The 25338-nt window shown below is 32.3% G+C and overlaps 1 pseudogene; it reads right to left on the reverse strand.

The window, feature by feature from the left end:
- LOC138311922 (AT-rich interactive domain-containing protein 5B-like) overlaps positions 1-24087 on the reverse strand; it is a 29944-nt pseudogene extending 5857 nt beyond the window's left edge.
- Between the last annotated feature and the right edge of the window lie 1251 nt (positions 24088-25338).

Below are 25338 nucleotides of genomic sequence, written 5' to 3' on the forward strand. Positions count from 1 at the left end.
TTTTGGTTCTGTGGTGATAGATAACCGAAATAGATGATGGAACACTCAGACAACAGACAATATCATTATAGAGGCGAGCTATTAGATGTCTGCAGACCTGTATACTATACTATACACCCATCAACAGCAATACAGAGTACTAATATTAATGTGACAACAACTGATATTATATCTACGATAAAGACACTCCTTAACTGTTTGTAAAGACTTTCCCTTACATTAAGGAATGTGTTCCTAATATCTGGGGTCAGAAACAACAAATCTATATTACAAAGTCATCTCCTCACTTTAATCCCTGAGGAAGCGTCGATATGTTCTGAAGATGTTTCGTTGCTGTCCGATTCTCCATTCCCATCACTCCTTTGATGACCTTTTCTTTCGAGGTCCTTCCTTTTAGAAATTGAGCTGTGAAATAAGTTACATCACGATCAATAGGGAAATTCTTTCTCATATTATAAAGTCCGTCCTTTTAGGATTTGGACGTGACATGTGCTATAAATAATTACTTTAGTCACTATCAATAATATACTGTGAAGTGATACATTCGAGTAATGTCTTGAAAGAAGTTTTTTGCGCGAGGCTGAACCCGAGAGAAAATAATATTATCCAGAAAACTAGAACACAAAGGGACAGAATAATGTTAATTACCAACCACAATCTCTATTTTAAAAAAGGAATCCTTAAGACAACATTCAGTCATATTAAACAACCAATCATTGTTGGTTGAACTGACAGATGAACGTCCAATACCGTCAGTGTTCCAAGGTTATCTGTTTATATATCCCTGTCCCTAGGAGTTTTCCAATTGTGATGAAACATCTTCTATTTCATGTCATGACATTCAAGGTATTACAAGTATTAAGTATGATATTCGGGGCGAGATTTACTCAATTTGAATACAGATTCAGTAATTTTTATCAAACGACTTTTCTCTACATAGACAAAAAACAAAGTTCTTTTTTTTCCCAAAAGAAGCTCTTATTGGGATAACATGTTACCACCCTAAATGGTCCATTCGTACTTCAACGGTCGTCGAGATCAGGATCATCAAATGTGTCACGACAGAACACTGCATACGTTTGTTATGATTAATGGAGAAGTGATACCCACCCTAGAGCACAGATGATCTGCTTGCTTAAACAACTTTGTCTCACCCATGTTTCTCGAGTCTCGTTCATGATGGCTCGGTACCAATAGAGGACAGTACAGGGTGGAAAAGCTGAACACCCTATCACACAGGTTGACGATGTCCTTTTGTTCTCCCTGAAAACATAAACCAGAAATATTTATCCATTTTTGTCCGATGTTATCATATTCATCTGACCCTCATCTACTCGCTTATTTAGTCTAACAGAATTAGCCTGCTTGTGGATCAAATGTGTTGTCATTTTTTTCTCTCGTGACATTTTCTCTAAAAAATATGATTTTTATGTTCAGCAAACACATAATGATTTACAATCAATAACCCATTTGGTACACGGACCCCTTTTGGTAAGTGCAGATAATATCTGTAATGGGAAAAAAGACAAAACAGATAGTTAAAAGGTGTCAAAAAAGTAACAACTGCAAAATATGTTATTGTTATCGCAGTTGTTTACTGATTGATTAATTTTTCATGTAAAGTATTGATAATATTATACTTTTGAATCTTAACATTTATTCCAAGGTACCTGTTGTCTTTTCTGCAAATTTTAATATACAGTTGTCCAAGTATAAGTACGCAGTAATTATTCAAAGATAAATAGGAAGCTAGATATGCTCATTTTGAACAAACCATCTTAAATTCAAAAGGCAAATTACCAAATTTCTCACCCAGTACATCAATTTCTTTTTGGACGTCATCCATGATGATTCGCTGAGTTTCGTGTGTCAGCAAAAAACTTTGTCTGAGGATCTGATGGTTTTGACATCAACCCTCCACATTGTCTTCATAGAAAAGATGGCGAGTCCAAAACCCCACACGACATGGTCCAGGTAAACCAACGTACCACAAGGTCGAGTCCAACCACAGAATCAACTTACCCTCCGAGAAGGCACAGAAATCTCGTGCTGTAATAGAAAAATTTCAGATTCAACGACACAATAGCAGAGGAAATAACTTATGCTTATAAAGTTTTTTCGATTAACATGAGTTGCATATTTTAGGCCAATTTTAATTGGTAAGCATTAATACTAGGACCGTTCCTCCTCTTATATATCTCCATGGTAAGGCATAGATATCTCAGCGTCTATCTAGGCCTGAAATCAAGTGATGGAACACTGTATAATCTCAGTTGAACAGTGTATTTGAATAAGAAAATTAAGATCAACTACAACTAAAGCTTTTGTGCCACTATCAAGAAAATGTATATATAAAGTATACATATAAAAATAAAATAGGTTAATAACAAAAATGTAAATGATATATATTATTTTTACAATCTGTCTAAAAGACATAAAGGCACAATCTGTCTACGCAGACTCAATGGCACTCGCATCTAAAGTAAGTTTTGTCAATTTGATTTCATAAGATGTTTATTTCCCTAGTAAAGCAAGCTTGAACCCATCTGTCATACGTGAAAAAATAATTTAAAGAAAAGCATTGTTCATTGTGATATAACGCTGTACACTGTGCAATTTTTGGCGCCCAGTGGTAATTCCATCTTGCGTATAATCAATGTGTTTCAGCCTGAAATTTGAATTATAATGGTGCTACCTGGGAAAATCATCAAGGAAAGACCAGTTAAATCGTTAGATGTTCGCATTAGAGCTAATCAATTATTGATACATTCTTGGCTGGCCTAATCCAAATTGGAAAAAAGAAATGTTCTAGAACTATTCGAATGCATAGAAAACAAATTACCCAACCAGAAACACTTGTTAAAGCTTGGAATAAATGAAGTTGATTAAAAAATGTGAAATAAATGATATATTCCTTACAGTGAGTAGCTGGGGATGAGGTATCTTCCCAGCGTATGCATTAATTCATTCATGTCTATACATAACACTGATAGTGAATGTCAATATTTTATCTGTTTTGTTGCATTTGCTTAATGCCTTGCAGGTTATAAAAGGCGTCTATTCTTTACTTCTAGACTTACAGCTTCAGAAATTTTTGTAATTTGAGTAATCAAAACCCTATCCCATTAAAAGGCTGCTGTTGTATTGAGTTTTTAAGGATGGATAACTGAACCCGTAGTTTATAGATAAACCGTTTTAGACTACTGTACACCGCGCACAGTCTAGTGAGATATAGAACATTTAAAAACACTGAAAGCATAGCTTGGGCACTAGTTCAACACAAAATCAATTATATCTCGTATGAATATATATACGGTAACAGGAGCCTCTGTCTTGTGATTTTTGGCACATTCTGTATAGTCATATAACATATCTATCAGAATATACAAATTTACTATTTTGATCAATAAAAAAACTTACATGCAACTGACATACACTGGTTTTTACTTTTTACTAACGTGTTTTATCCCATCTAAAATGAATCCATAATTTTAAAATGCCTGAATTTGTTTTTTCTTCATTGTAGCACAAAATGAATATCCATTTTCATCTTTTTAAGATATTTTACTAATTTTCACTTCAAGTTCTCATTCCTTCTAAATTTTAGACATCAGTGCAGAAGCGCACCCTCTCTGCTTTTCATATCAATTATCTTTTTTTTTCCCCACTCGATAAGTCACCCATTTTTAATTAGTTATTTGTTTTTGTAAAACCATTTCATCTGATTGCAATTCATTTAATTCTGATATCCCGATTAAGTATCATATACTGTAATACTGTGACCATTTTTAATGTTTCTAGGCTCCAGTGAGTTAGTCGTTCAGCCCATATCCACTGCAGCTGACAGAATCTTACTGGCTGTTTTTAATGGCTTAATCTCATGGGGAATAAGATTTTTAAAATCAATTTTAACACTTAAAGCATTTTTTTTTCTGTTAATATTACATTTTCACATTCTGATAAATTATGCTGCAATGCAATACTGGTATATGTATCTTGTAAATTGATTTTTTTTCTGTCTTATCTCAGATTGAGATACACTAGCTATATCCCACCACAGGCTTTTTTCACATGGACCTTGCTCGTTCAGTTGAAGTTGTAACCAGGAATTTGAAACAGAACTATAACAAAGATAGCAATCTAATTGTAATTTTGCTGTACGCCTAGAGATAAAATAAATTCATTCAGGATTGAAAGTAGTCTTGTGGAGAGGCGGCATAATTAAAAATTACACCAACATAACATGTAATAACATATATAAAAAGATAACGGCCTATGATTGTCTGTTAGATAACACAGGGAAATTAATAAATGCATTGTTGAAATACACTGGAATATTAGTTTTGTTACATCCTCATCACTGATCAATTAAAATTGATACCCACACATCAAAACTATCCAGTAATTTGCGTTCTGTTCACAAGATGAATGATGTCAACAAGCGACATTTTAACAACTTGAATTTTCTTATATAAAATTTGGTTTGTTCTAGCCTGGCCATTGTATATATATAATACAGGATTTGGTTTGAACATCCTATTAACAGCCAGGGTCTGTCAAATTTAAGGATGTGCCATATTATGGAAAGGTTGGAGCACACTGGAGTAAAAATCATATCGCGTACACCAACTGGTGATATGCTTCACCACATCTTCTTCATAATACACTCCCTAATAAAATACACTGGGAAGAATAATAAGCTTTGAAAGAAGACGAACAACCATAAGGTATCAAATCACAAGTCTCCTTGAAAAAATGTCCTTTTTATTTCTTTTTTCTAAACCTGTAACACATAAGCCACAATGCACATACACACATATTACTAGTAAAACTGTAGCAGTACAGTTCCCACTATCAGTAGTATAAGGGTGGTGCTCATTCCTAGCTACCATCTATATGACCTACACAGTCCTCTGTTTCAAACCAATTTCCCCCCTACAAAGAGTTTACTACAACTGTACCAAAAAGATAAAACCCCATATGACATATGGTACTGTGGCATTTCCTGAATTGGTTCATTAGAGAAGAGTTTGACCTGCTTCCAAAACATTTTTAACAGAATGTTTTCATTTTACAAAATCGCAGAAACAGATAATTATGAAAGCCAAAAGAATGCGGACCCCAAAAGGGATAGCTATAGAAGATTGGTTTTGTTATTCTATCAACAGTCTATACGATTTGGAAGAAAGTCATAGTACTCGGAGAAAAACATACAACATTCAGACCGGTAGGCCCAGTTTTCATGAACATTTCCTTAACTTTAAAAGAACGCCCGAGCATAAATTGCATTACAAAAGTTTAAGGAAAAATCTTAATTTAATTCATAAGGTAGTCTTTCCTTAAAATCTGTAATGCTTTCCTGTAGGAGAATTTTAAGTTGAAGGAATTCTTTAAATTTTAAGGACTCTACATGAAACTGGGGCCCAGATGTATGTAGCTAGATTCAAACTCATGACCCTGAGGTTATCAATTTAATAACGAAATCTGTTTGGAATTCATCTATCAATTATACATATGAAAAAATTAGCACAGGGACTAAATAAATATGACATAAGAAATGAAACTCCAACTATCCAATATAAATGTGTCAGGTGTATGGTAAATTGAAAGTGAGCCCTGACCAAAAATGATGTGTCCCCCTAATTAAAGATAGCGCACACAATAAATGATCCTCCTAGGAACAGGATCTTGGATTTCACATTATTTATTGGTCGAGAAAAATCGTGGTCCGCTAATGTTTAGAATAGATGTAAGCTGAATTACATCTCATTATTGAGATCTAAAGTAACATATGTATTTGAATACAAGAGTAGGAACATCCTGTTCCGAGATCATAAGAGATTTAAATATATCAGTTTACAAACATACATTACAGTGTATAACATCAGTAATCACAAGGTCGATGATATATGTATAATAAGGTTCAAGCGTTTAAATTCACATCAAAATATGAGTCAACAAAATTGATATACCAAATAGATTCATATTCACGAACAATCGTATGAATAAATTCTCTATTATATCTAATGTTTCATTAATTTACGATGAATAAAATGATATATTAATGATTCATTTAATTAAAGATGCTCCCATACTCCTTGACAAACGCGTAGTTTTTAATTATCAAAAACATGAGCCGAAACGATTTAGTAGTATTTTCTGCTTAATGTTTGAAAAAGTTACTTGACTTTACACCATTAACCAATCATTGAAAAAGTTGTGAGCTTCAAATTTTACTTAAAGTTAAAAATATAAAAAAAAATAATTAAATTGCATCCTGCATCCGGAAAAAATTCCATACAACAACTATATATCCTACATGTGATTGAGAAATACTTGATTGTGCGTGCACCTTCAGAATGCAAAACATACTTAATTTTTTTTTTACAATTTTTATGTGCTTACTATATACATACATATACATGATTAAAACACTCTATTTTCGGTTCAAAAGATGAATATCATTTATTGCTCTGTCGCGATCGAGGACGGTAGAGCATTCTTAATGAAGAATTATATTTGTGAATTTCTAGCGAGGCCTATATGCAAAATACTTTAGTAAATCATGATACATAGTTATAACAAAACATGGATCTGACTAAACAAATGAGTTACTGATCAGTTTAAACCAGATTTAATACCTGTCTAATTTTCCATGATGACCTGAAACCCCCATTTCTTGTGCCTATCCATTTGCACGGACTTTTTTTATCACCATCTTTAGTAGTGAAAAAGTCCAGCTCCCCAGTCCCAGTAGATTATATAGGTTTGTTTTTATTATTACCTCTAGTTTTTTTTTAAAGATACATAATCAAACATTACTAAGTGTTTTCCTGTACCATAATTCGAGTACCAATGCATTTTCAATACACTCTACTTTACTCGTACATATTTAAATATACATGTAAGTGATTTGAGTGATTTGTTGTTGAGATAGATGAAGAGGATCGCTATTTAGATCCTGTATCAGTAAATAATCCTTAACTTATACTTTAAAATGAAGTATCATAAAATATACCTTTTCTGTACTTTTATATTTTAGGGGTAATTGGTAACGCCAACTAGGAAAAGAGGTCATCAAAGCATCTGAATTTCTCAGCAACAATGTTCATATAATTCCACATTGTGGTGGCCATCTTGAATGCTTGATTTAAAGTCAATGGAAATTTCTACAGCTAATTACACCTAAATCCAAATAGAGATAATGGCCCTCATCAATCTATTAACTTTAAAAACTTTTCAGTTTTGCCTCATAGCAACTTCTGAGTTATATCATATTTCAAATTATGAGACTAAAAAGGACAGGTTTTGTGTATTTATTAGGAAAGAGGAGTGTGTTGTGTGTGCGGGACGGGTGTGTGTGGCGGGGGGGGGAGTGGTGGGGGGGTGGGATGGGGGTGGATGGCGGGGGGCTTAAGGGGGGGGTTTAGGGGGGTATTTGTCAGTAATATGGCTCATATGTATGATAAACTGGATCAAAGACTGTATGAATTTTATAATGAGCGATTGCCATCAAACTAAAATCAATACATATTTTCCCTAGGATTATATATATACTATTCATCCACCATGATGCAATACACCCACTCCCCAAGAAATTGAAATATAAATTAAGCAAGTACCTGAACCACTGTGGTATTACACTATGTAATGTATACATCTTGTCTCCATGGTGTGGATGTAACCCAGAAATACTCAGCTTATTACAGTAGTAATAACAATATGGTGCCAAATCTCCCACTACAGCTCACAATAGCAAGGTCGGCTTGATCTTATCAGATTCCAATTAGTTTATAATTTTAGTTTACAGAGTAGTTAGTACGTACACACACATACACACCCTAAGCATCTCCCATATATGTGCATATAATAACCTTATATGTGTACATAATTACAGCACATCATAAATAAAATCTCATATCAAAGTACAGTATGTGCATGTGTGTATGAACTGTAATGGTCAACAGCATTAATAATACTATTATGTATGGTGTACATACATTTTATTTGTAAATAATATGTACATCATTATGTGAACACTTAACCAATCATATATTAAATGCATGTAAGATTATTCATTTTTATGTATGTTTGTATAATCTGTACAAATCAATTACATCATATTAAAGCACACATAATGATTGGTATGTACTATTTTCCATCACTTTAAAAGACCTATATCCTTTTCCCCTACCTTTCCGAAACAAAAATGAAAAGTTTTCTGAAAAACAACTATCAATCAAGTGTTCCAGCTACGGTCCGTTTGATTTAGGCAGGGCGGGCGCGAGCAAGGGCGCGGCCGGCCCTGCTCCCATAAATTCCTCCCATCGCGCCCTTCTCTTTTCTTTCTCAACAAAACGCCCTGAGGCCCTTACCTCCCTCTTCCAATCCCGCATACTCGCCCACGGGCACCTCAACTTTGCTTTTTTTTTATTTGTTTTTATATTTTAATTTATTTTATTTTTTTTTTTCGATTTACCCCTCATACTGTCCCGATAACGGTCGGGGGCCCAAAATCACCGGACTTTAGGCAAGTCTACACGCATATACACAACTATCAACTTATTTCCTTGCTTAAACCCCCCGTTAGCTTCTCGTCGCGCATTTCATCTGATGTCTACAACTTTCCCCTCCTGAACATATCAAATAAACAGAATTAACAATGTTTTTTCCCATTCGCGCCAAGAACTCAACCAATAGGCAAAAGAAATCGTCACGACTCATCAACCGGATCTTTTTGTGGAGGGGTGATGGTTCCAGGAGTATGTAGTATATATGCAATTTTTCTCCAGTCATATATTTTGATACATTTTTTTTGCCCTCGATTGCTATCAAAAACGGTGCGTGCATCTTCGCGTAGTGACGGCTTTCTCTTTGTGGTGGCAAAAAAGTCAAGTATCATTCACAAAAGAAGAGATTTAAAATCGGTCAAAAACAAAGCGAGATTATTGAAGTATGCAGCAAATTATTATTACTAAATCTAAATGCCACAGCACGATAACACTTTGGCATATAGATAGTATTGTGTCAATTTTGTTCGTTTAATTATAGATAATAACGGTATGGTCGTCTGAGCCGTGAGGACATGGCTTTCGTTAAGTCCAGCAAAGAATCACAAATCACAACAAAAATACCGGGATTTAATTCCTGTCTAACAGAAATATTCTCTATTTAATTCAATACATCTTATTTCAACTTAATTTGAACAAAAAGTATTACTATAAGCGTAATTTTTCGTTCACAAACGTTAATTCTAGGAGACATGCAATTTCAATAATTAACATTGAGAATAAAATTTGAAGATGGTCCCATGTTTATATTTTGGTTTCTTTTTAATTGTAGAGCTTCTTCTACTCCATAGATGTTGTACTTACTGATCTTTGTTACAAACTTATTTAAAACCTGATGTCCAGTGCTAGCTGACACACATTGAACCATATTCACAACCCAATATTTTATTGTGTGTCAGTTGAAAAAGTGATTGAAGGAGCAATTTATAGGACCAAAGAGGGTTATATTTCACACATACTTTTATCAAAGAACTGAGTTTTAGCCTTCATTACTAATTGTTACAAAAGATACTTAATTTGAAAATGCAACTTTGTTACGGTTTCATATATTTTTTTATTTCAATATAAGTGAAAATTAACTTCTTGATATCATGGATGAAAGTGTTTTTGTTTTGCGCTGATAACTTGTAATGTCTGAGAGATGTGTAGGAAAGTATGTTTACTGAGTGCATGGTGAGATTACAGGGACTGTGGAAATTGGTTTCAACATTTTACTAGACTATAATTTTTTAAATTGAATTTGGGAGACTGTGAAAGAATTTTGTTTCTACTCTTTTTTTATAGTGCTATCTCACCGAAGGATTCCACAAAAGACACCAAACAACACACCTTACTTGGTAAACACATGATCACTTAAAGACAAATTGTGGCAATTTATACAAATTATTGAAATGTTACTTGATGCAAGACTGAATGGATTTTTGTAAATGTACAACACACATTGCAAAAAAAATATATGGAAGTAATTTCATAAAGTAAGACTTAATTTATCTAAAGCAGTTGACAAGAAAATATTGACTTCTTGAAATGTTCAGAATTTTGTGGCATCCTGTTAGTATCAAATATGAAAATAATAAACAAAGATAATTATCAAAACATTTCATTTTTCTTTCTATGTCTCAGACATTTTGTTTTGAATTCACTCCCAAAGTCTACTTGATGCCATAATAAAGGTATTATATTAATTTCTTTTGACTATTATGATGCAATATATACAATTATTACTGTAGATGTTTCTGTTATGATCAATGAGCTGTATGTCATGTACGAACATACGCTAAAAGTTTTATGTAACAAAATCAATACTGTTTTTCTGATACGGCATACACTATTATCTTCATTAATGGAAGCACTGATTTTATATCATACTAAGAATTATATCAATTCGATCCTAATATGAGGTTATAACAAAGCAAAATTTAAATCATTTGCGTACCCATCACATGTTAAATGTTAACAGTGAAGACCTAAATTTCGCTTTTTTCGTCAATAGTCAAAGCGGTAAAAGGAGAGGAAACATAAGACCCCGTTATGAAAATTAACATTTAATCTATTTTCTGATCTGATATTGCTTTGAGGTTTGGAAGCCCTGAATCTGAGTAACTAGTTAAGCTTATAACTTTTAAGGTCTCTACAAAATATAAAAATTTGTTTTGTCATTGATCCCTATTTTGAAAATAAAAAGCCGTTTCAAAAAGGTAGTGGGCCTTTAGCCCTATTTATTAGTTAAGGTTTGATTATAAGACAATGCCCCTTGGGAGCCCTCATTGATCCCTAGTTAACCAAAGTTAAGGTTTGATATAAGACAATGCCCCTTGGGAGCCCTCATTGATACTCGTTTAACCAAATTAAGGTTTAATATAATTTATGTGGGAGCCAACATCTGATCCCTAGTTAAAACAAAGTTAATTAAGTGAAAATAAGACAGCCAAATAAAAACATCATAATTAACTAAAGTCGAATTTCATAACACAATTATCGAATATAATGTAGTTACTTGGGAATTTAATGACTGAATGTATATATATAACCAAAGTTACATGTGAATTGATAATAAGACTGTCTTTTGTGAGCCCTCATCTGAACCTTGACATCAGACATATACTGTGCATCTGTATTGATTTCAGGCCAAAGCAATAAGTCCCCAATAATACAATATTACAAACAGTCTGAACTGGTTGGACCTACAGCGCATTTATACCAGTATTTCATTCCTACAAATTACAGAGAAGAATCAATATTTGTAAGCTTACAAATGCCAGCTTCATAAAACTTATAATTTTTTATCAACTGATTACCTTTAATGAAAATGCACTTTAGTAATGCATGTTGTTGCTATAGGTATATTACCAGATTCAGCACGTTTTTTAGAACCATTATAAATCATTTGTTGATTCAAAGGTAAGAAAAATCTCAGGATATGGACCGTTATATGAACTAAAACAGTACATATTTTTTTAAATTAGCATACAGGAGTGTTTACTGATCTTTGTTAAACCTTATTTAAGAAATATACAGTGTATACATATACCATATTCAACCCAATGAAAACTCTCAGGGCCAGTTAAAAAATTGAAGGAGCACCTTATAGGACCAAAGAGGGGCTACATTTCACACAATTATTGTACAGAGTTTTAGCCTTCAGCTAATTTACAAAAGATATCAAATAAAGAAAACTTCACGCTTTTCATGGTTTCAGTTTGTATTTAAGTCAGTATACCGGGGTAAGTGAAAATGGGGCCTTAGAAAAATACAAAAGGGTGCTGGGAGTGCTTATTGGGCTGAATACAGTATGTACCATTGAAAGTATCGTTTATTAGGCTTGACATCCTATTCACAGAAAAGGTATAAATTTAAGACTGACTTAATTTTTTAGCTTCCCTTCTGGGAGACTGTGGTATATGTATTCATGTGTAGTTAGTACTCTGCCTTTTTATAGTGCTATCTCACCGAAGGATTCCACAAAAGACACCAAACAACACACCTTACTTGGTCTCATTATACTAAGACCAGGTAAACCAAATTGTTACAAATCTATTGAATATCTACAAATACAGCACTTATGTACTTACAGTACTAATGTACATTGAAATTGATAGGCAAGTAATGTCATATTTTGAATAATTTATCTAAAGCAGTTGAAATGAAAATATTGACTTCTTGATGTTCAGAATTTGAAAGCTGCTGTAGTATTCAAATATGAATCAATAATATTACAACGAGATAAATGTTACAGATATTTCAGTTATATCAACTGTTCTGGATAAATATTGACTTTTGTTTTGAATTCAGAAGTGTTTAACGTTAAAATATTTAATTAATTTCTTTTTACTACTATAACCAATATTATACAAAATATTACTGTAGATGTTTCAGTTATGATCAATGATCTGTGTCACTGTACGAACATACGCAGTGGTAACAAAATCAATACTGTATATTTCTGATACTGGCATACACTATTATCATTCATTAATGCAAGCAGTTAAGCATTTTATATCATCGACTAATAGGTCCTGCATTCTCAATTCGATCTGCTATATTGTATATGGAATTCAAAATGTTAATTTGATAATGTACCCATCACAAGAAATTTCTCTGAAGACCTAAAAATCTTTTTTTTTTTTAAAGAGAAACAGAGTTGACTAAGATAGTTAAACCATTAAAGTTTGAGAAATATTTGTCTGATCTGATATTACATTTGAGGTTTGGAAGCCCTCATCTGAGTCCTAGTTAACCAAAGTTAAGGTTTGATATAAGATAATGCCCCTTTGGAGCCCTCATCTGATCCCTAGTTAACCAAAGTTAAGGTTTGATATAAGACAATGCCCCTTGGGAGCCCTCATCTGATCCCTAGTTAACCAAAGTTAAGGTTTGATATAAGATAATGCCCCTTTGGAGCCCTCATCTGAGTCCTAGTTAACCAAAGTTAAGGTTTGATATAAGACAATGCCCCTTGGGAGCCCTCATCTGATCCCTAGTTAACCAAAGTTAAGGTTTGATATAAGACAATGCCCCTTGGGAGCCCTCATCTGATCCCTAGTTAACCAAAGTTAAGGTTTGATATAAGACAATGCCCCTTGGGAGCCCTCATCTGATCCCTAGTTAACCAAAGTTAAGGTTTGATATAAGACAATGCCCCTTGGGAGCCCTCATCTGATCCCTAGTTAACCAAAGTTAAGGTTTGATATAAGACAATGTCCCTTGGGAGCCCTCATCTGAACCTTAGTTAACCAAAGTTAAGGTTTGATATAAGACAATGCCCCTTGGGAGCCCTCATCTGAACCTTGAATCAGACTATACTGTGCTATTGATGTATTGATTTCCAGGCCAAAGCAATAAGCCCCACAATACATATTACAAACTCGCTGAACTGGTTGGACCTCATTCATTTATAAAATTGATTTCCATTCGGCCAAATTACATGAGGAAGTGGATTATTTCTATTCTAATCAAATTTTACTTGTTAGTGTAATTAAATGGCTCGTTTTTTATCTCCTGATTACCTTTAATGAAAATGCAATGTAATGCATGTTGTTGTTTGGTAGAAGGCCTGATGTTTTTTAGAGTACCATTATCTATTCTATTTGTTGATTCACAAGGGTAATATATATCTAGAACCATAACCAGTTATATGAACGTAAATGTACATATATTTTTTAGCAGTCTTTCATTAATCATATTGGATGTTTGAGTTTATGTAAACCGGCATGAAAAACTGTATAAATATACCAAAACGTTTATGGTTCAGAGAACACAGCTAAAGTGTACACAATTCCTGCAGTAAAACTATACAAGTACACACATACTATTGCCATTAAGTACATTACATGACAAGACAGATACTAAATAACTTTGATCACGAGATGTTTGCGAAAATGTACCATTAATAAAAAACCGACACAGTATTATTATTACAAACCAGGTCAGTGTATCAATTTTCAATAATTTAAAAAAAAAAAAAAAAAAAGTTTCAAATCCCTTACACAAGAGATCCTTTGTGGTTTGTCTAAAGCATTAGGGCAAACCAAAGACACAGCTATCTCATAATAAATTAATTTGGTGCACATAAACTTTAATAAAGAAGTGCAGGTACAGGAAGCATACTGATTTAATTTGTTTTACAAACAAAGTACACTACCTGTAACCATTAATTATCATAAAGAGCTGCAAATCTTATAAAATAAAGATGAATCTGAAAAACTTTTTAGCCCCGGACAAACTAAAAAAAAAATTAAAAAAATTATAATAGAATTGATTTCTTGTTTACGTCATCTAAACATGACTATGTCTGATAGATATCTTTACCTGTCAATAAATATCCTTTATTTAACATACACAATCAAAAGCATTTTTAAATGTTGATTTCCTTTAAATTTCAGGACGTAAATCAATTCTGTCAGAGTTATAAATCTGTTGGTTACATTGTTAGCTTCGTGAAATATTTATTATAGAGCATGTGCCATACATTTAAAAATAGATTGTGTTGGGTTCAATTGGGGTAGGCAGTGTGCTTCAGTGATCATAGCACAACCCACCAGTATTCACTTTGTCAAAATGTTTTTGTAAGCTAGTGTACAACAGGATAATTTTAAGTCAAAACGAAGTACATTGAAACGTACATCATACTTAATCAACTAATGATATAAAGTTCATGGGTCTATAAACAATTCATTTAACCTTGTAAAGCTTTGGCTTAATTATTTCTCTGAAATTTACTATTTTGTGTTTAATGAAACTTTTTTCAATCACATTAAATTGCAAAACCCTATTAAATCTTAAGTATCATAGCTGGGTTTAATTAATGAATAAAAAAACCCATATCAACTAAGGTTTGCATATATAATCTATATTGTTCCTACAGGAGTAGCAACACTTTTGACCTAAGTAAAAAGTTAAGAAATGAGTCATAAACTGTTAAAATATTTCATTCAAGTAGGCAGTATTGAGATGAGATAGCCGTAGGAATAATGTCGTGGATAGATTAGATTTAAGATTACACATAGATTTTAAACACGTATAGTCCATTGACATCATTTAACAATTAAAGTGGTTTTGGTAGAGTTAAAGAATAAACATTTTTAGAGTATATCAAGTTTTTTTTTAGTTAACAAATGCTACTTTTTATAATATTTTCTAATGGTTTGCTTGGAATTCATTTCCATTATAAATTATGAATTCGTAATTCTGATAACCGCCATAACCGTTTACGCATATTAGATTAAAACAACCATGCTCAACTAAAAGCAGTAAAATGTTTTACATACGTGAAGCTTCACAAAATATGTCTTAACAATAAGTTTGTCGAATTGAAAAAGGAAATGAAATATTGAATGTATTTTTTAGATTGGTTGCTAGGTCATTTTTGATTTTAACCATGAACAATTGTAAGCCTTTACCATCTATGGGCCTGTAAATAAACCCTGGACACTAGGGGTTTGCTGTCATTATTAAGCCATTTGTAATCTAATCTGAGTGACCGGACCTCATTTCCATATCTTCACTCTAACATGACCCTGTGGTCTGGTCTTAGATCTAGACTGGACTTCACTTTGTGTATTTGTAAAAGGCTACACCTGCTAAGGTGTAATGTTAGTCATTTATTGTTGTTCACATTTTCTCAGTGATGTACAAAATTTGTCAGAGAGATGATCAACAACCTTTTTTTTCTTCATAGATTACAGTAAAACATGGTTATAACAAACCTCTTGGGATTGACCTGAGAAATTACTGTTATAAAAAATAAGCATATTAGTTATACACATAAGAAAAACATCATACAGGAACTTTAACAGGGAATGAAAAGATATCATGTTATAGCCTTGAATTTGTTGTAAGTGTGTTCATTATAGTAAAACATTGAGGTACAACAAACCTCTGGGAGCCAACAAAATCACACAGGAAAATTGACAGGGAAATGAAATAATTGTTATTAGTAACCACAAATTTGTTATAAGCATGTTCATTATTAATGTGTTTTACTGTAAGCATGTTTTACTATCTGGTATAACAGGAATATCAAATTCATTTAAATCAAAAAGAAAATGCAGGTCATTAAAAATGGACTTATTTAGATAATTAACAGGTAAATTTCATCTGTAATCTCAAAGACATGGCCTGGACAATCTGTATGCGTTAATACTGATTGCATTTTTTTCTTTAAATTCAAGCTAACATAGGCCAATTAGAATAAAATAAGTAATTTCAAATAATGTAAAATCGTAATCATAAAATTTCTGTCATCTACAGTTAATTCAGATTGTTAATTCTACATTTTAGCTGTTAATAAGTAACCCTGAAGAGGATGGAGACACATGTAATTAATCTACTGGTCCCAGAAGGTGAAGATATTAGCCGTGGGCAATCAGGCCAATGCTTTCATACAGGGCAGTCACTTTCTTCTGGAGATATCACAGACACATACTCAGATATAGAGTCCTGATAGGGAGTGTAGCAGGGTATAGCATTACCACTAAACATCTCTCAAAGTGATGCAGTAGATATATTTCACCATCAATGAAATACTTTTAAAGAGAACAATTTATCAGTCTGAACAGTTTATTGGTTAAAACACTGTCTGGTTTTATTAATATATGCAAATTACTTCATTCTCTGTCATGCACATTTTGTCAGAATATCATCATCACCAGAAACTATGTCATTAAGGTTCACTAGAGTTCTCCGGGCATGTGGGATTTTTTTGTCTTTCTAATTACAAATTTCCCTGGCTTCCCTTGGTTCTGATAATGGACTCTGCCAGCAATTGACAAATGATTAGCAATATTGAATTTCAGGGGTAAAAGTTTTAAGGCTTATTGATCTTTTCCTTTGTGCTCATGCATAAAATATCATACCACTCAGAACCTTTTTTTCTTCTAAGAAATGTTTAATACACATAGTATAATGTAATATAAGCACTTACATAAAAGAAAATATCCAGATTGATTGTGTCCATGCATATATATATATGTATGTATGAAGTCTTATTATTGATCAGGGCTACGTACATAATTCATCTTAGTCCCATACTAATATACTACTTACAACTGTAATCATAAGTCTATGCTATCATTTACTGGTGTACTGATAATCGGAAACATGTTACATCAATTCAAGTCTGCATCAGAAGTCAATTTGATGATCCATTTTGTTTACGAAATATTGATTATGAAAATTTCTATTTTAGAATTATAGTAGATTGTTATAATGGATGCAGCAAATATTGATACATATGATTCTTTTCAGTGTTTTTTTTCTTGGGTAAAACAAAAACCACAAATCTGTTTTCCTGTGTTCTTGTTTTTTGCTTTCATGTTGACATTCAAGCGCCGTTAGTTATCCCCCATACATAATCATGGTTGGTGCAGTGTTTGGAATGTATATAGCTATTCATATAAGACAGAACATTTTGAATTTTTTCTAAAACTCTACACTTGCTATAATAAGAAATCATTTTCATTGATCAATGTTAATAGGACTGATAATCGATGTTCAATACTGTGGTAAAACATGTTTGCAATAAATGTGTTAATTAAAATAGTCACATAATAACTCTCTCTCTCTCAGGACTGTAATGTTAATATTGTCATAAAAAAAAAAAAAAACCAATTGGACACCATTGATTGGAAATATTCATGCCACAATTTATCATTGATCTGTCGAAGTTCAGTAAATCAGCTAATTGAAAATTCTATTTTATTTTTCTTATCACACATTGTATTTCATTGTGATCAATAATGTCTTGTCCCATATATATCCTGTTTAGATGTAACAGGTTTTATTTTATCAGTTTTAGGTTTTATGGTTAAAATTCTGAATGTGTAACAAACTGTGACTATATTGCTAAGAGTACATGTTAAGTTTTAAGGAATTTATCTTCAATGCTGTATTATGCATGACCACAAAAATATGGAAAATAACACCTATGGCAAGATTAAACACTTTTTTAGCTTTATAAATGACAACATATATTTATAAAATCTAACTGGAATTATAGATTTCTAAAATCTACTTCTAACAGATGGATATATATCAATACAGACACACACTACAAAATAACAACAGTAGCAGAATACATAATTTCGTTATAGTGAAAACATTTATGAATTATTTATTATTTTCAGATCAATATTATCTCATGTTTTAATGAAAGAAAGTGATCTATCATTGAAAATAATGTGTTGAAAGTTCATTAATATGGATTTAAAAGTAATATTGATACAAAATGAAGAATGCTTTAGAAATATTTTGGTATCTCTGTATTAAGACGGACTACTTAAGTACACATGTGTATTTATAGTTTATGGTAATCATGTCCACAGCTACTATTACACTGAGACCTATATTACCCTGTAGTCAGCTGTGGCTGTGTGTGTGTAAACACTTGCTAGCGTGTATGCTAGTCATTTCTATCAAGCATTGTCAGCTTAACCTACTAATATTTTACAAACTTTTTACTGTCTAATTTCATCAATAACAACAAATAATTTATATGTTTTCATACAGACTATCTTTAAGTAAAGTCAATCAGATTCACACAGTTGCAAAATATTTTTTTTTGAAAATTTTATCATTTTCTAAATGATTTTGTTTAAATCCAAATGAAGACAGGAAGCACACCATACTTGGGATGTGGTGAATGGCTGTTGCGGCTGTATAAATGCCAATGTGTGTGGAAGACTCAGTTCAATGGGTATATATATGTGAGTGTGTGTAATGAAATAACATCTGTGTCAGCCCTGTCACATGTACAATCCATTCAGGAAATGTATTGCAGGAAAGGCATTTTTACAATATCTTTAACAATAAATTAAAACCTAAAGATACTGAACACAAAAACAATTTCAACAACTTCGAACACATTTATATCAAATCTGTAACATCATATCAATAACAGGTGTAATTTCTAAACACATGTTGTTTTAAAAAAAAAAACCCAACATTTCTTTTATTTAACTGATTCAGCTTTAACTAAATAGATTTTTTTTTATTTAAATAGATTATCAAAACAATCTTTTTTAATTTGATATTTTCAAAAATTAAACTAAAACAGAAATATGTTATAAAAAAGTTAATCCACCAATCTAAATTGAAATTTTGCATTGAAAAGATGTTATTAAAGCAATATTTATTTTGAAACAAATATTTTTTGTTCTCCCATGGGGAACCCCTTTTCTGGAAAAAGGCCAAAGGGTGCCAGCTTGTCAGAGCACACATTTGTCAATAAGCCTAAACCTAACCCAGTATATCCTGCAAATTGAATAAAAATCTAATTACCAACTGTTTAGACTTTTCCTCTAGCTATAATCAGAACTTATAAATACTTTTGGATGAATTCAATAAGACAAATTAACTTGAATTAAACACATTGTTCTAATTTAATTAAGATTACCTAAAAAAGTATTTAAATACTTACAGAGGTTTTTTTATATTAATTAAATTTTTAAACGAGATTCACTTTTAAAGTTTCTATTATTCCCATGTTACTATATAGCGTACAAACAGAAATGGAAATATTGACAATACACTACATCAGTGGAGTCTCTTATACACATAAAGACAGGAAGGTTGCTGTATTGAATATGTTTATCTCCAGGACGATTATTTACCTTGAGGATATTAATTACAAAATGTCAGTTAAGATCATTCAGGCGTGACAATAAAGGAGAAAATTAGTGTGTGGCATTACTTAGTTGCCTAAATTCCGGCCTATATATGGGATCTCAAAGAAAAGATTTACACAAATTTAAAACTAACAATAACAGGGTATTAATCATTTTAATGTTACATCATTTCAAATTAATATTCATCGAATCATCAAAATGAAGATTCATTTGAATGCGTGTATTTGTGGTATGTTGCACATAAAGTTATATACATGTACATTAATTACAAGTAATGTAGTTTAAATTTTTTGAAAAAAAGAAATGATCAAATTAATTTGAAAACACATGAAATTGATACCTATATGAATATATAAAGCATTCAAACTCAATGCCTGAGAAAATTAACACAAAAGATTCTGATTGCGAAACTGGTGATGCGTGGGTTTGCTAATGTAAACAGAGAAATTGGGGTAAAAACGGGGAAGTTTTGGATCCTGTTGTGAATTGGACTATTATTCCTCTAAACATTCCTTTTGAAAACCTGATCTCGGTGTAAATGCTGGCCCATTGAAGTGTTGACTGCCTCTACACCAATTAAAGACGATCTTTAAATACCATAATCGAACCAATACAGAAATTGTTCTATTGTCTGCTGATCATAATCTTTGTGAATGCATGCCTTAATGCTTAGGGAATCATTACAATTGATCGAGATATTTAACAATTAGGACAATGTGTTGGTATTATCTTGTGTTGAAATACTCTCGACATTATTGTAATTTTTATTAAGTCAAATCTACAGAGAATTCAATGTTGTTTAATTTTCAATTGAGACAAGGATTTGTATACAAAATCTGTTATTATAATTTATGGATACGTGTTAGAAATTGTTATAAAATGAATGGTATCAATATAATCATATTGTTATAAATATATTGATCATAATACAGAGTCATGCTCTGATAACGCTATAATATAAACAACCTTATAGTATCTCAAAATCTCGAAATTCGTTCTGAGCAATTTTTATGTTACAAAGTTAGACCGAAATAAATCTCCAGATATTTTAAAACTTAAAAAAAAAACTTAAAAAATATTTTCTATTCAAGGATTTCATATCAATCAAATAACAGAAAACATATTTTATAATTGATCTATGCATGATAACATAATCTGAAACTTGTACTACAGCTATTCATAAAAATTTTCTCATATCATTATATGTACCTAAAAATAGACACACCTCACCTAAGCCATAGGGCATATGGAAACATCTCTCAGCTATCAGGTTACAGGGCTTGCCCTATTTTTTAGCTTCCAACCCTGACAAATATTTAACTGGCATGTAATAGCATGTTAGATTATATATGCAAACAAAATCAGATTAAGTCCAACCTTTACAAAAAGGTTATTTCCTGTTCGATATATATATTACGTAAAATATCATATAAGGTTTTAAAATTCTCAATACTAACGTGGTCTTATACTATACTACAACCTATACAGATATTGACAATATTACATTATGCAAAACAGAAATGCCTCGTGGCATTCTGTAAATGATAATCAGACAAAACCGGAAAAATAACTTGATCAATAATTTTATCTTCACTTGCTTTGCCTATGCTCATGACACCTATTTTTTATTTGTTCGTTGCATAATTGATAAATGGGTTGAGGTATATTACTTGCAACTGTGTAAACATGTTAATAACAACTAAGAAGCAAAGCTTGTCTCATAAACCTATGATCTAACAAGCAGATTTAAAAAAAGAAATTAGAACGCCATTGCCATTGAGAGTATAAATCTCAAGCTGTTCCCAGAATTTAAGCCAGTGTCTGTAAAATCAATGAAATTATGTAAATTCAATATGGCTTCATAAATTATCTAGAGTTTTGAGTAAAATTAACTAGATCTGCATGATCAAAAACACAGGAGAAGCCCTTCAACATTATAACAAGAGATTATAAAAATAGTGACAGCACAACCGATTAAGGAGTTTTAATTAAAGCAATTTTGATATTCGGAATTATTTCATTTTGAAGTCGTACAGATCTCATACGGAAACAATGCTAGTAAGAAAATTTGTTTCTGATTACATATCCAGAACTAATCCTAGCTGGGTAAATATTGTTATCTGGAATAACCAAGGTACTTTGCTACCTCAGGGATATAGGCATATAGCCTTGCTACGGGATTATATATCAGCCACATGTGGACAGAACATGCTGTATATTTTTAACATAGACTGCATTGATTTTCTTAATAGAATATCTAACTATGTACATTTTTATTATCTTAATAGGATACATGGATAAAAAAAATCAAAATAAATCCATTACATTTCAATGTGAAATCTAAATTAAAAAAAAAAAAAATCTTAATTATTGTACTGCTAGTAATTTCCAGTATATAAATAGAAATTTAATCTTTTTCTACATGAAAAAATGAGGTCTTAATTGAAAGCATATTTATTCAATTTGATCTAAAATAATTCCCCAACGCTGGCCTCTTTAGAAGACATGTTCTTGAGTCAACATTATAATATTACTGCTTTTACAACATCGCTGTGATGACCTAGAAGATATTGTTTCATCATAAATTTGCCTGGCAGAAATATCTATTTGATGATTAAAGCGAGTAAATATGATTTAAGACATTTAAACTGTAATGCAAAACTAAATTATCTTATAGATTTTCAAATAAAAGTCAAAGTTGTTACATATATATTGTATTGTAAGGGTATTTAAAAAGTTCAATAAATAATGGAATACATTTTGAAATATTCTAAACTTGCTAAGTGAGTAGCTGATTACACATTCAATAGCGTGTGTGTAAGCGGTCACCACACACATGCTTTCACACCGCCCGTGAGGCTCATGGACAGCCTGTCCACTAATAACATGAATAACAAGGGCATGAGGTTTTTACATCTGTTTATCACAGAAATGCCTTCAAGGCGATAGGAGTCTTTATTGGTTCCCCCGTGGGAGGCCCCACATACACATCAGAGTGATAATCTACAAGTGTTAAATTTTTTTTTCATGTTACCTCTCGCTGTATTAAAGACCATGTAACTGAAATTCATAACTATAACAAACAATCTTTCAGCCAACAATAGAATGCAGAGATTGATATTTTTTGATGATTAATGATAAAATCTAATTATGAAATAATTTTTCGTTAATCAATATCATGACCTGTAATTTATGCAATGCTTTTATTGTATAAATTCAAAAGATGAAAAAGAATTGAACAAAACATTATTAAATATTTATGGACGTGTCACTTAATAACTGGACACAATATAAGCCTGTCAAGTTCTGTGTAAAACCACTCAAGTGGAAAGAAATATTCATTCACACATAACTCCATTCAAAATATTTATTTCAATCTGCGCAGGGGAATAATGTAAGAATTGAAGAATAAAAATATTATACCTCTCCATGGTAGTTTTCTCTTCCTGCTGGTGTGTGTTCTGGCAGATAATACAGTCGTGGACGCTGGGCAAGAATCTGATGTTCCTGACTATTTTCCCACAACAACTGAAGTTCCCCTATACAAATGGGGCCCTCTTTCAATATCTTCAGAAAGAAAAATTCTCCAAGTGTCAAAATTCTAAATTTATTGTCTCTAAAATATTTGAACGCTTTATAAAATGTATATGGTCCATGTTTTCCACACGACGCCCCGACAAACTGAAAAGAAAAGCAATAAGAATGAAAATCAGATATATCGGTATGTGTGTAAATCGCTGATAAATTTTCCCCTTCCCTTCTCATAGTAGGTCACTTGTTCAATAAATAACATCCTAGTTTCTGTACGTATTTCGGGCATTATTTCAACGCGTTTGAATAAAAATTCATAGAAAATAAATTTATAAATGAAAATGTATATTTACCTGGACCTTTTGGGACTCCATATTCCTATAAAAGATCGGTTTTCATCTCGATGATCTCGGCATGCAGAACACCAACAATACTTTATATTTAGGACCTAATTACGTGACGTCACGAGTGTTGAGTGTGTGTATCCTCATTATCATAATTTATTCCAAATATTAAGCACGTCACACAAAATCAAATGATTTTCGTTCATAATATTTTAAATACGTAATAAAATATTGCAATATTGTTTTAAAATGAATTTGATGCATATTTCAGGCGCGATTTGTAACAGATTTAGCTATCCCATGATGCCAGAATTCATCAGCCATGGCGGCCCTTGTTGTTGACGGAAGTCGATGATACGCACGGTAGGATAGCTAAGTTACATGTCTTCAAACCAGATATGGGTAAGTGTCATAAGATAATTAGTACAACATTCATTTACAAGATGACAGCAGTTGACAAACGTTGCGGGTGTTGTTTTGATGAAATTTGGCGCGTAAACGTTTGACACTTTGTGGCTCCATACTGGACATAGGTCACAAGTCTAGTTTCGCTTTGCCACTATCGGACATAATCGTAATAACCTTTTCATATTAAATCATAACCACCGCAACGAAAAAAATGAATGCACAATACACACTAAAGCACCATTAAAATAATTTAAATGAAATTATATATATATATATTAGACTATCCCATTTTTTTAAAATTCTCCAAAATATTGTTGTATACTCCCATAACATGAGAGTCGACAGGTCAGCCTTTTTTTTTATCGGACGTATTTTGCTGACTGTCGACTCTCATTTCCGAAGGCCTGTTTCTTTGATGCAGCTTCCGACATCAGATGAAGGCGGAAGGAAAAGTGCAATAATATCAATATTTCTTGCTCTAACAGTGATAACATTGATGTGTACTTACAGTTTCGATATTAATTATCCCATTTATCTAGGAAAACCATAACTTGAGGCCTCATAAAATAGTATTTTAGCGGATTAGATATGATGAATCCTTTCCGTAACATTTTGACCTAGTTTTAAATATGGCAGCTGGTTACTGCAAAAAAACGGAACGTGAATTCAAGCGGGCAGAATGCAAGTAAAAGTAAAGGCAGATCAAGCGTTTTGGGGACTTTGCAATTTGCTTTTTTCATTTACCGGCCGGATCGCTTTCATCATGAAGTTTTGTCTGGGTCATGAAAGTTTACGTTAGGAGATGTAAATATTTGTTTTAGATGGATTTTACGACTGATTTTGTCAAATTACTTGTTGATTTATGAAAAAGAGGTAGGTATTTGACATTACTGATGATTTAAATATGATTTAAACGATTTATATTGTCATAATCCAAACTTTGAAAATGTTACCCTCAGCATCGGGTAAATGGCCTATCGGAAGTTAGAGGTTAGACACGATGTAATGTTCCAAAAGTGTCTCGTCATGCTATACCTCTAACATTGTTGGAGCCATGTGTAAAAGAGTGGTCAATGTGGTTTGTACATAGTGTTAAACATGGCGTCTGTCACGTAGCTGACGGAGCATGCTTCTTTGGCTCAGTAGATAGAGTCATATTTTTTTCACACCGGAGATGACCTGGGTTCAATTCCTGGTCAGGGCACTCGACAGGAATCATTTGTGTATTTTCCCTGTTCTTCTACATTGGTACCAAATTAAATAATCCATAAAAGGTGGTTTAATGACGTTCCAAACAGTGATCGAATGCGCCGTTCGTCTGGACCTCCTCATGTCTATGAGTACATTCGGAACTGCACATGA

This window comes from Argopecten irradians, unplaced genomic scaffold (genome assembly GCF_041381155.1).
Source record: "Argopecten irradians isolate NY unplaced genomic scaffold, Ai_NY scaffold_0155, whole genome shotgun sequence".
Lineage (NCBI taxonomy): Eukaryota > Metazoa > Mollusca > Bivalvia > Pectinida > Pectinidae > Argopecten > Argopecten irradians.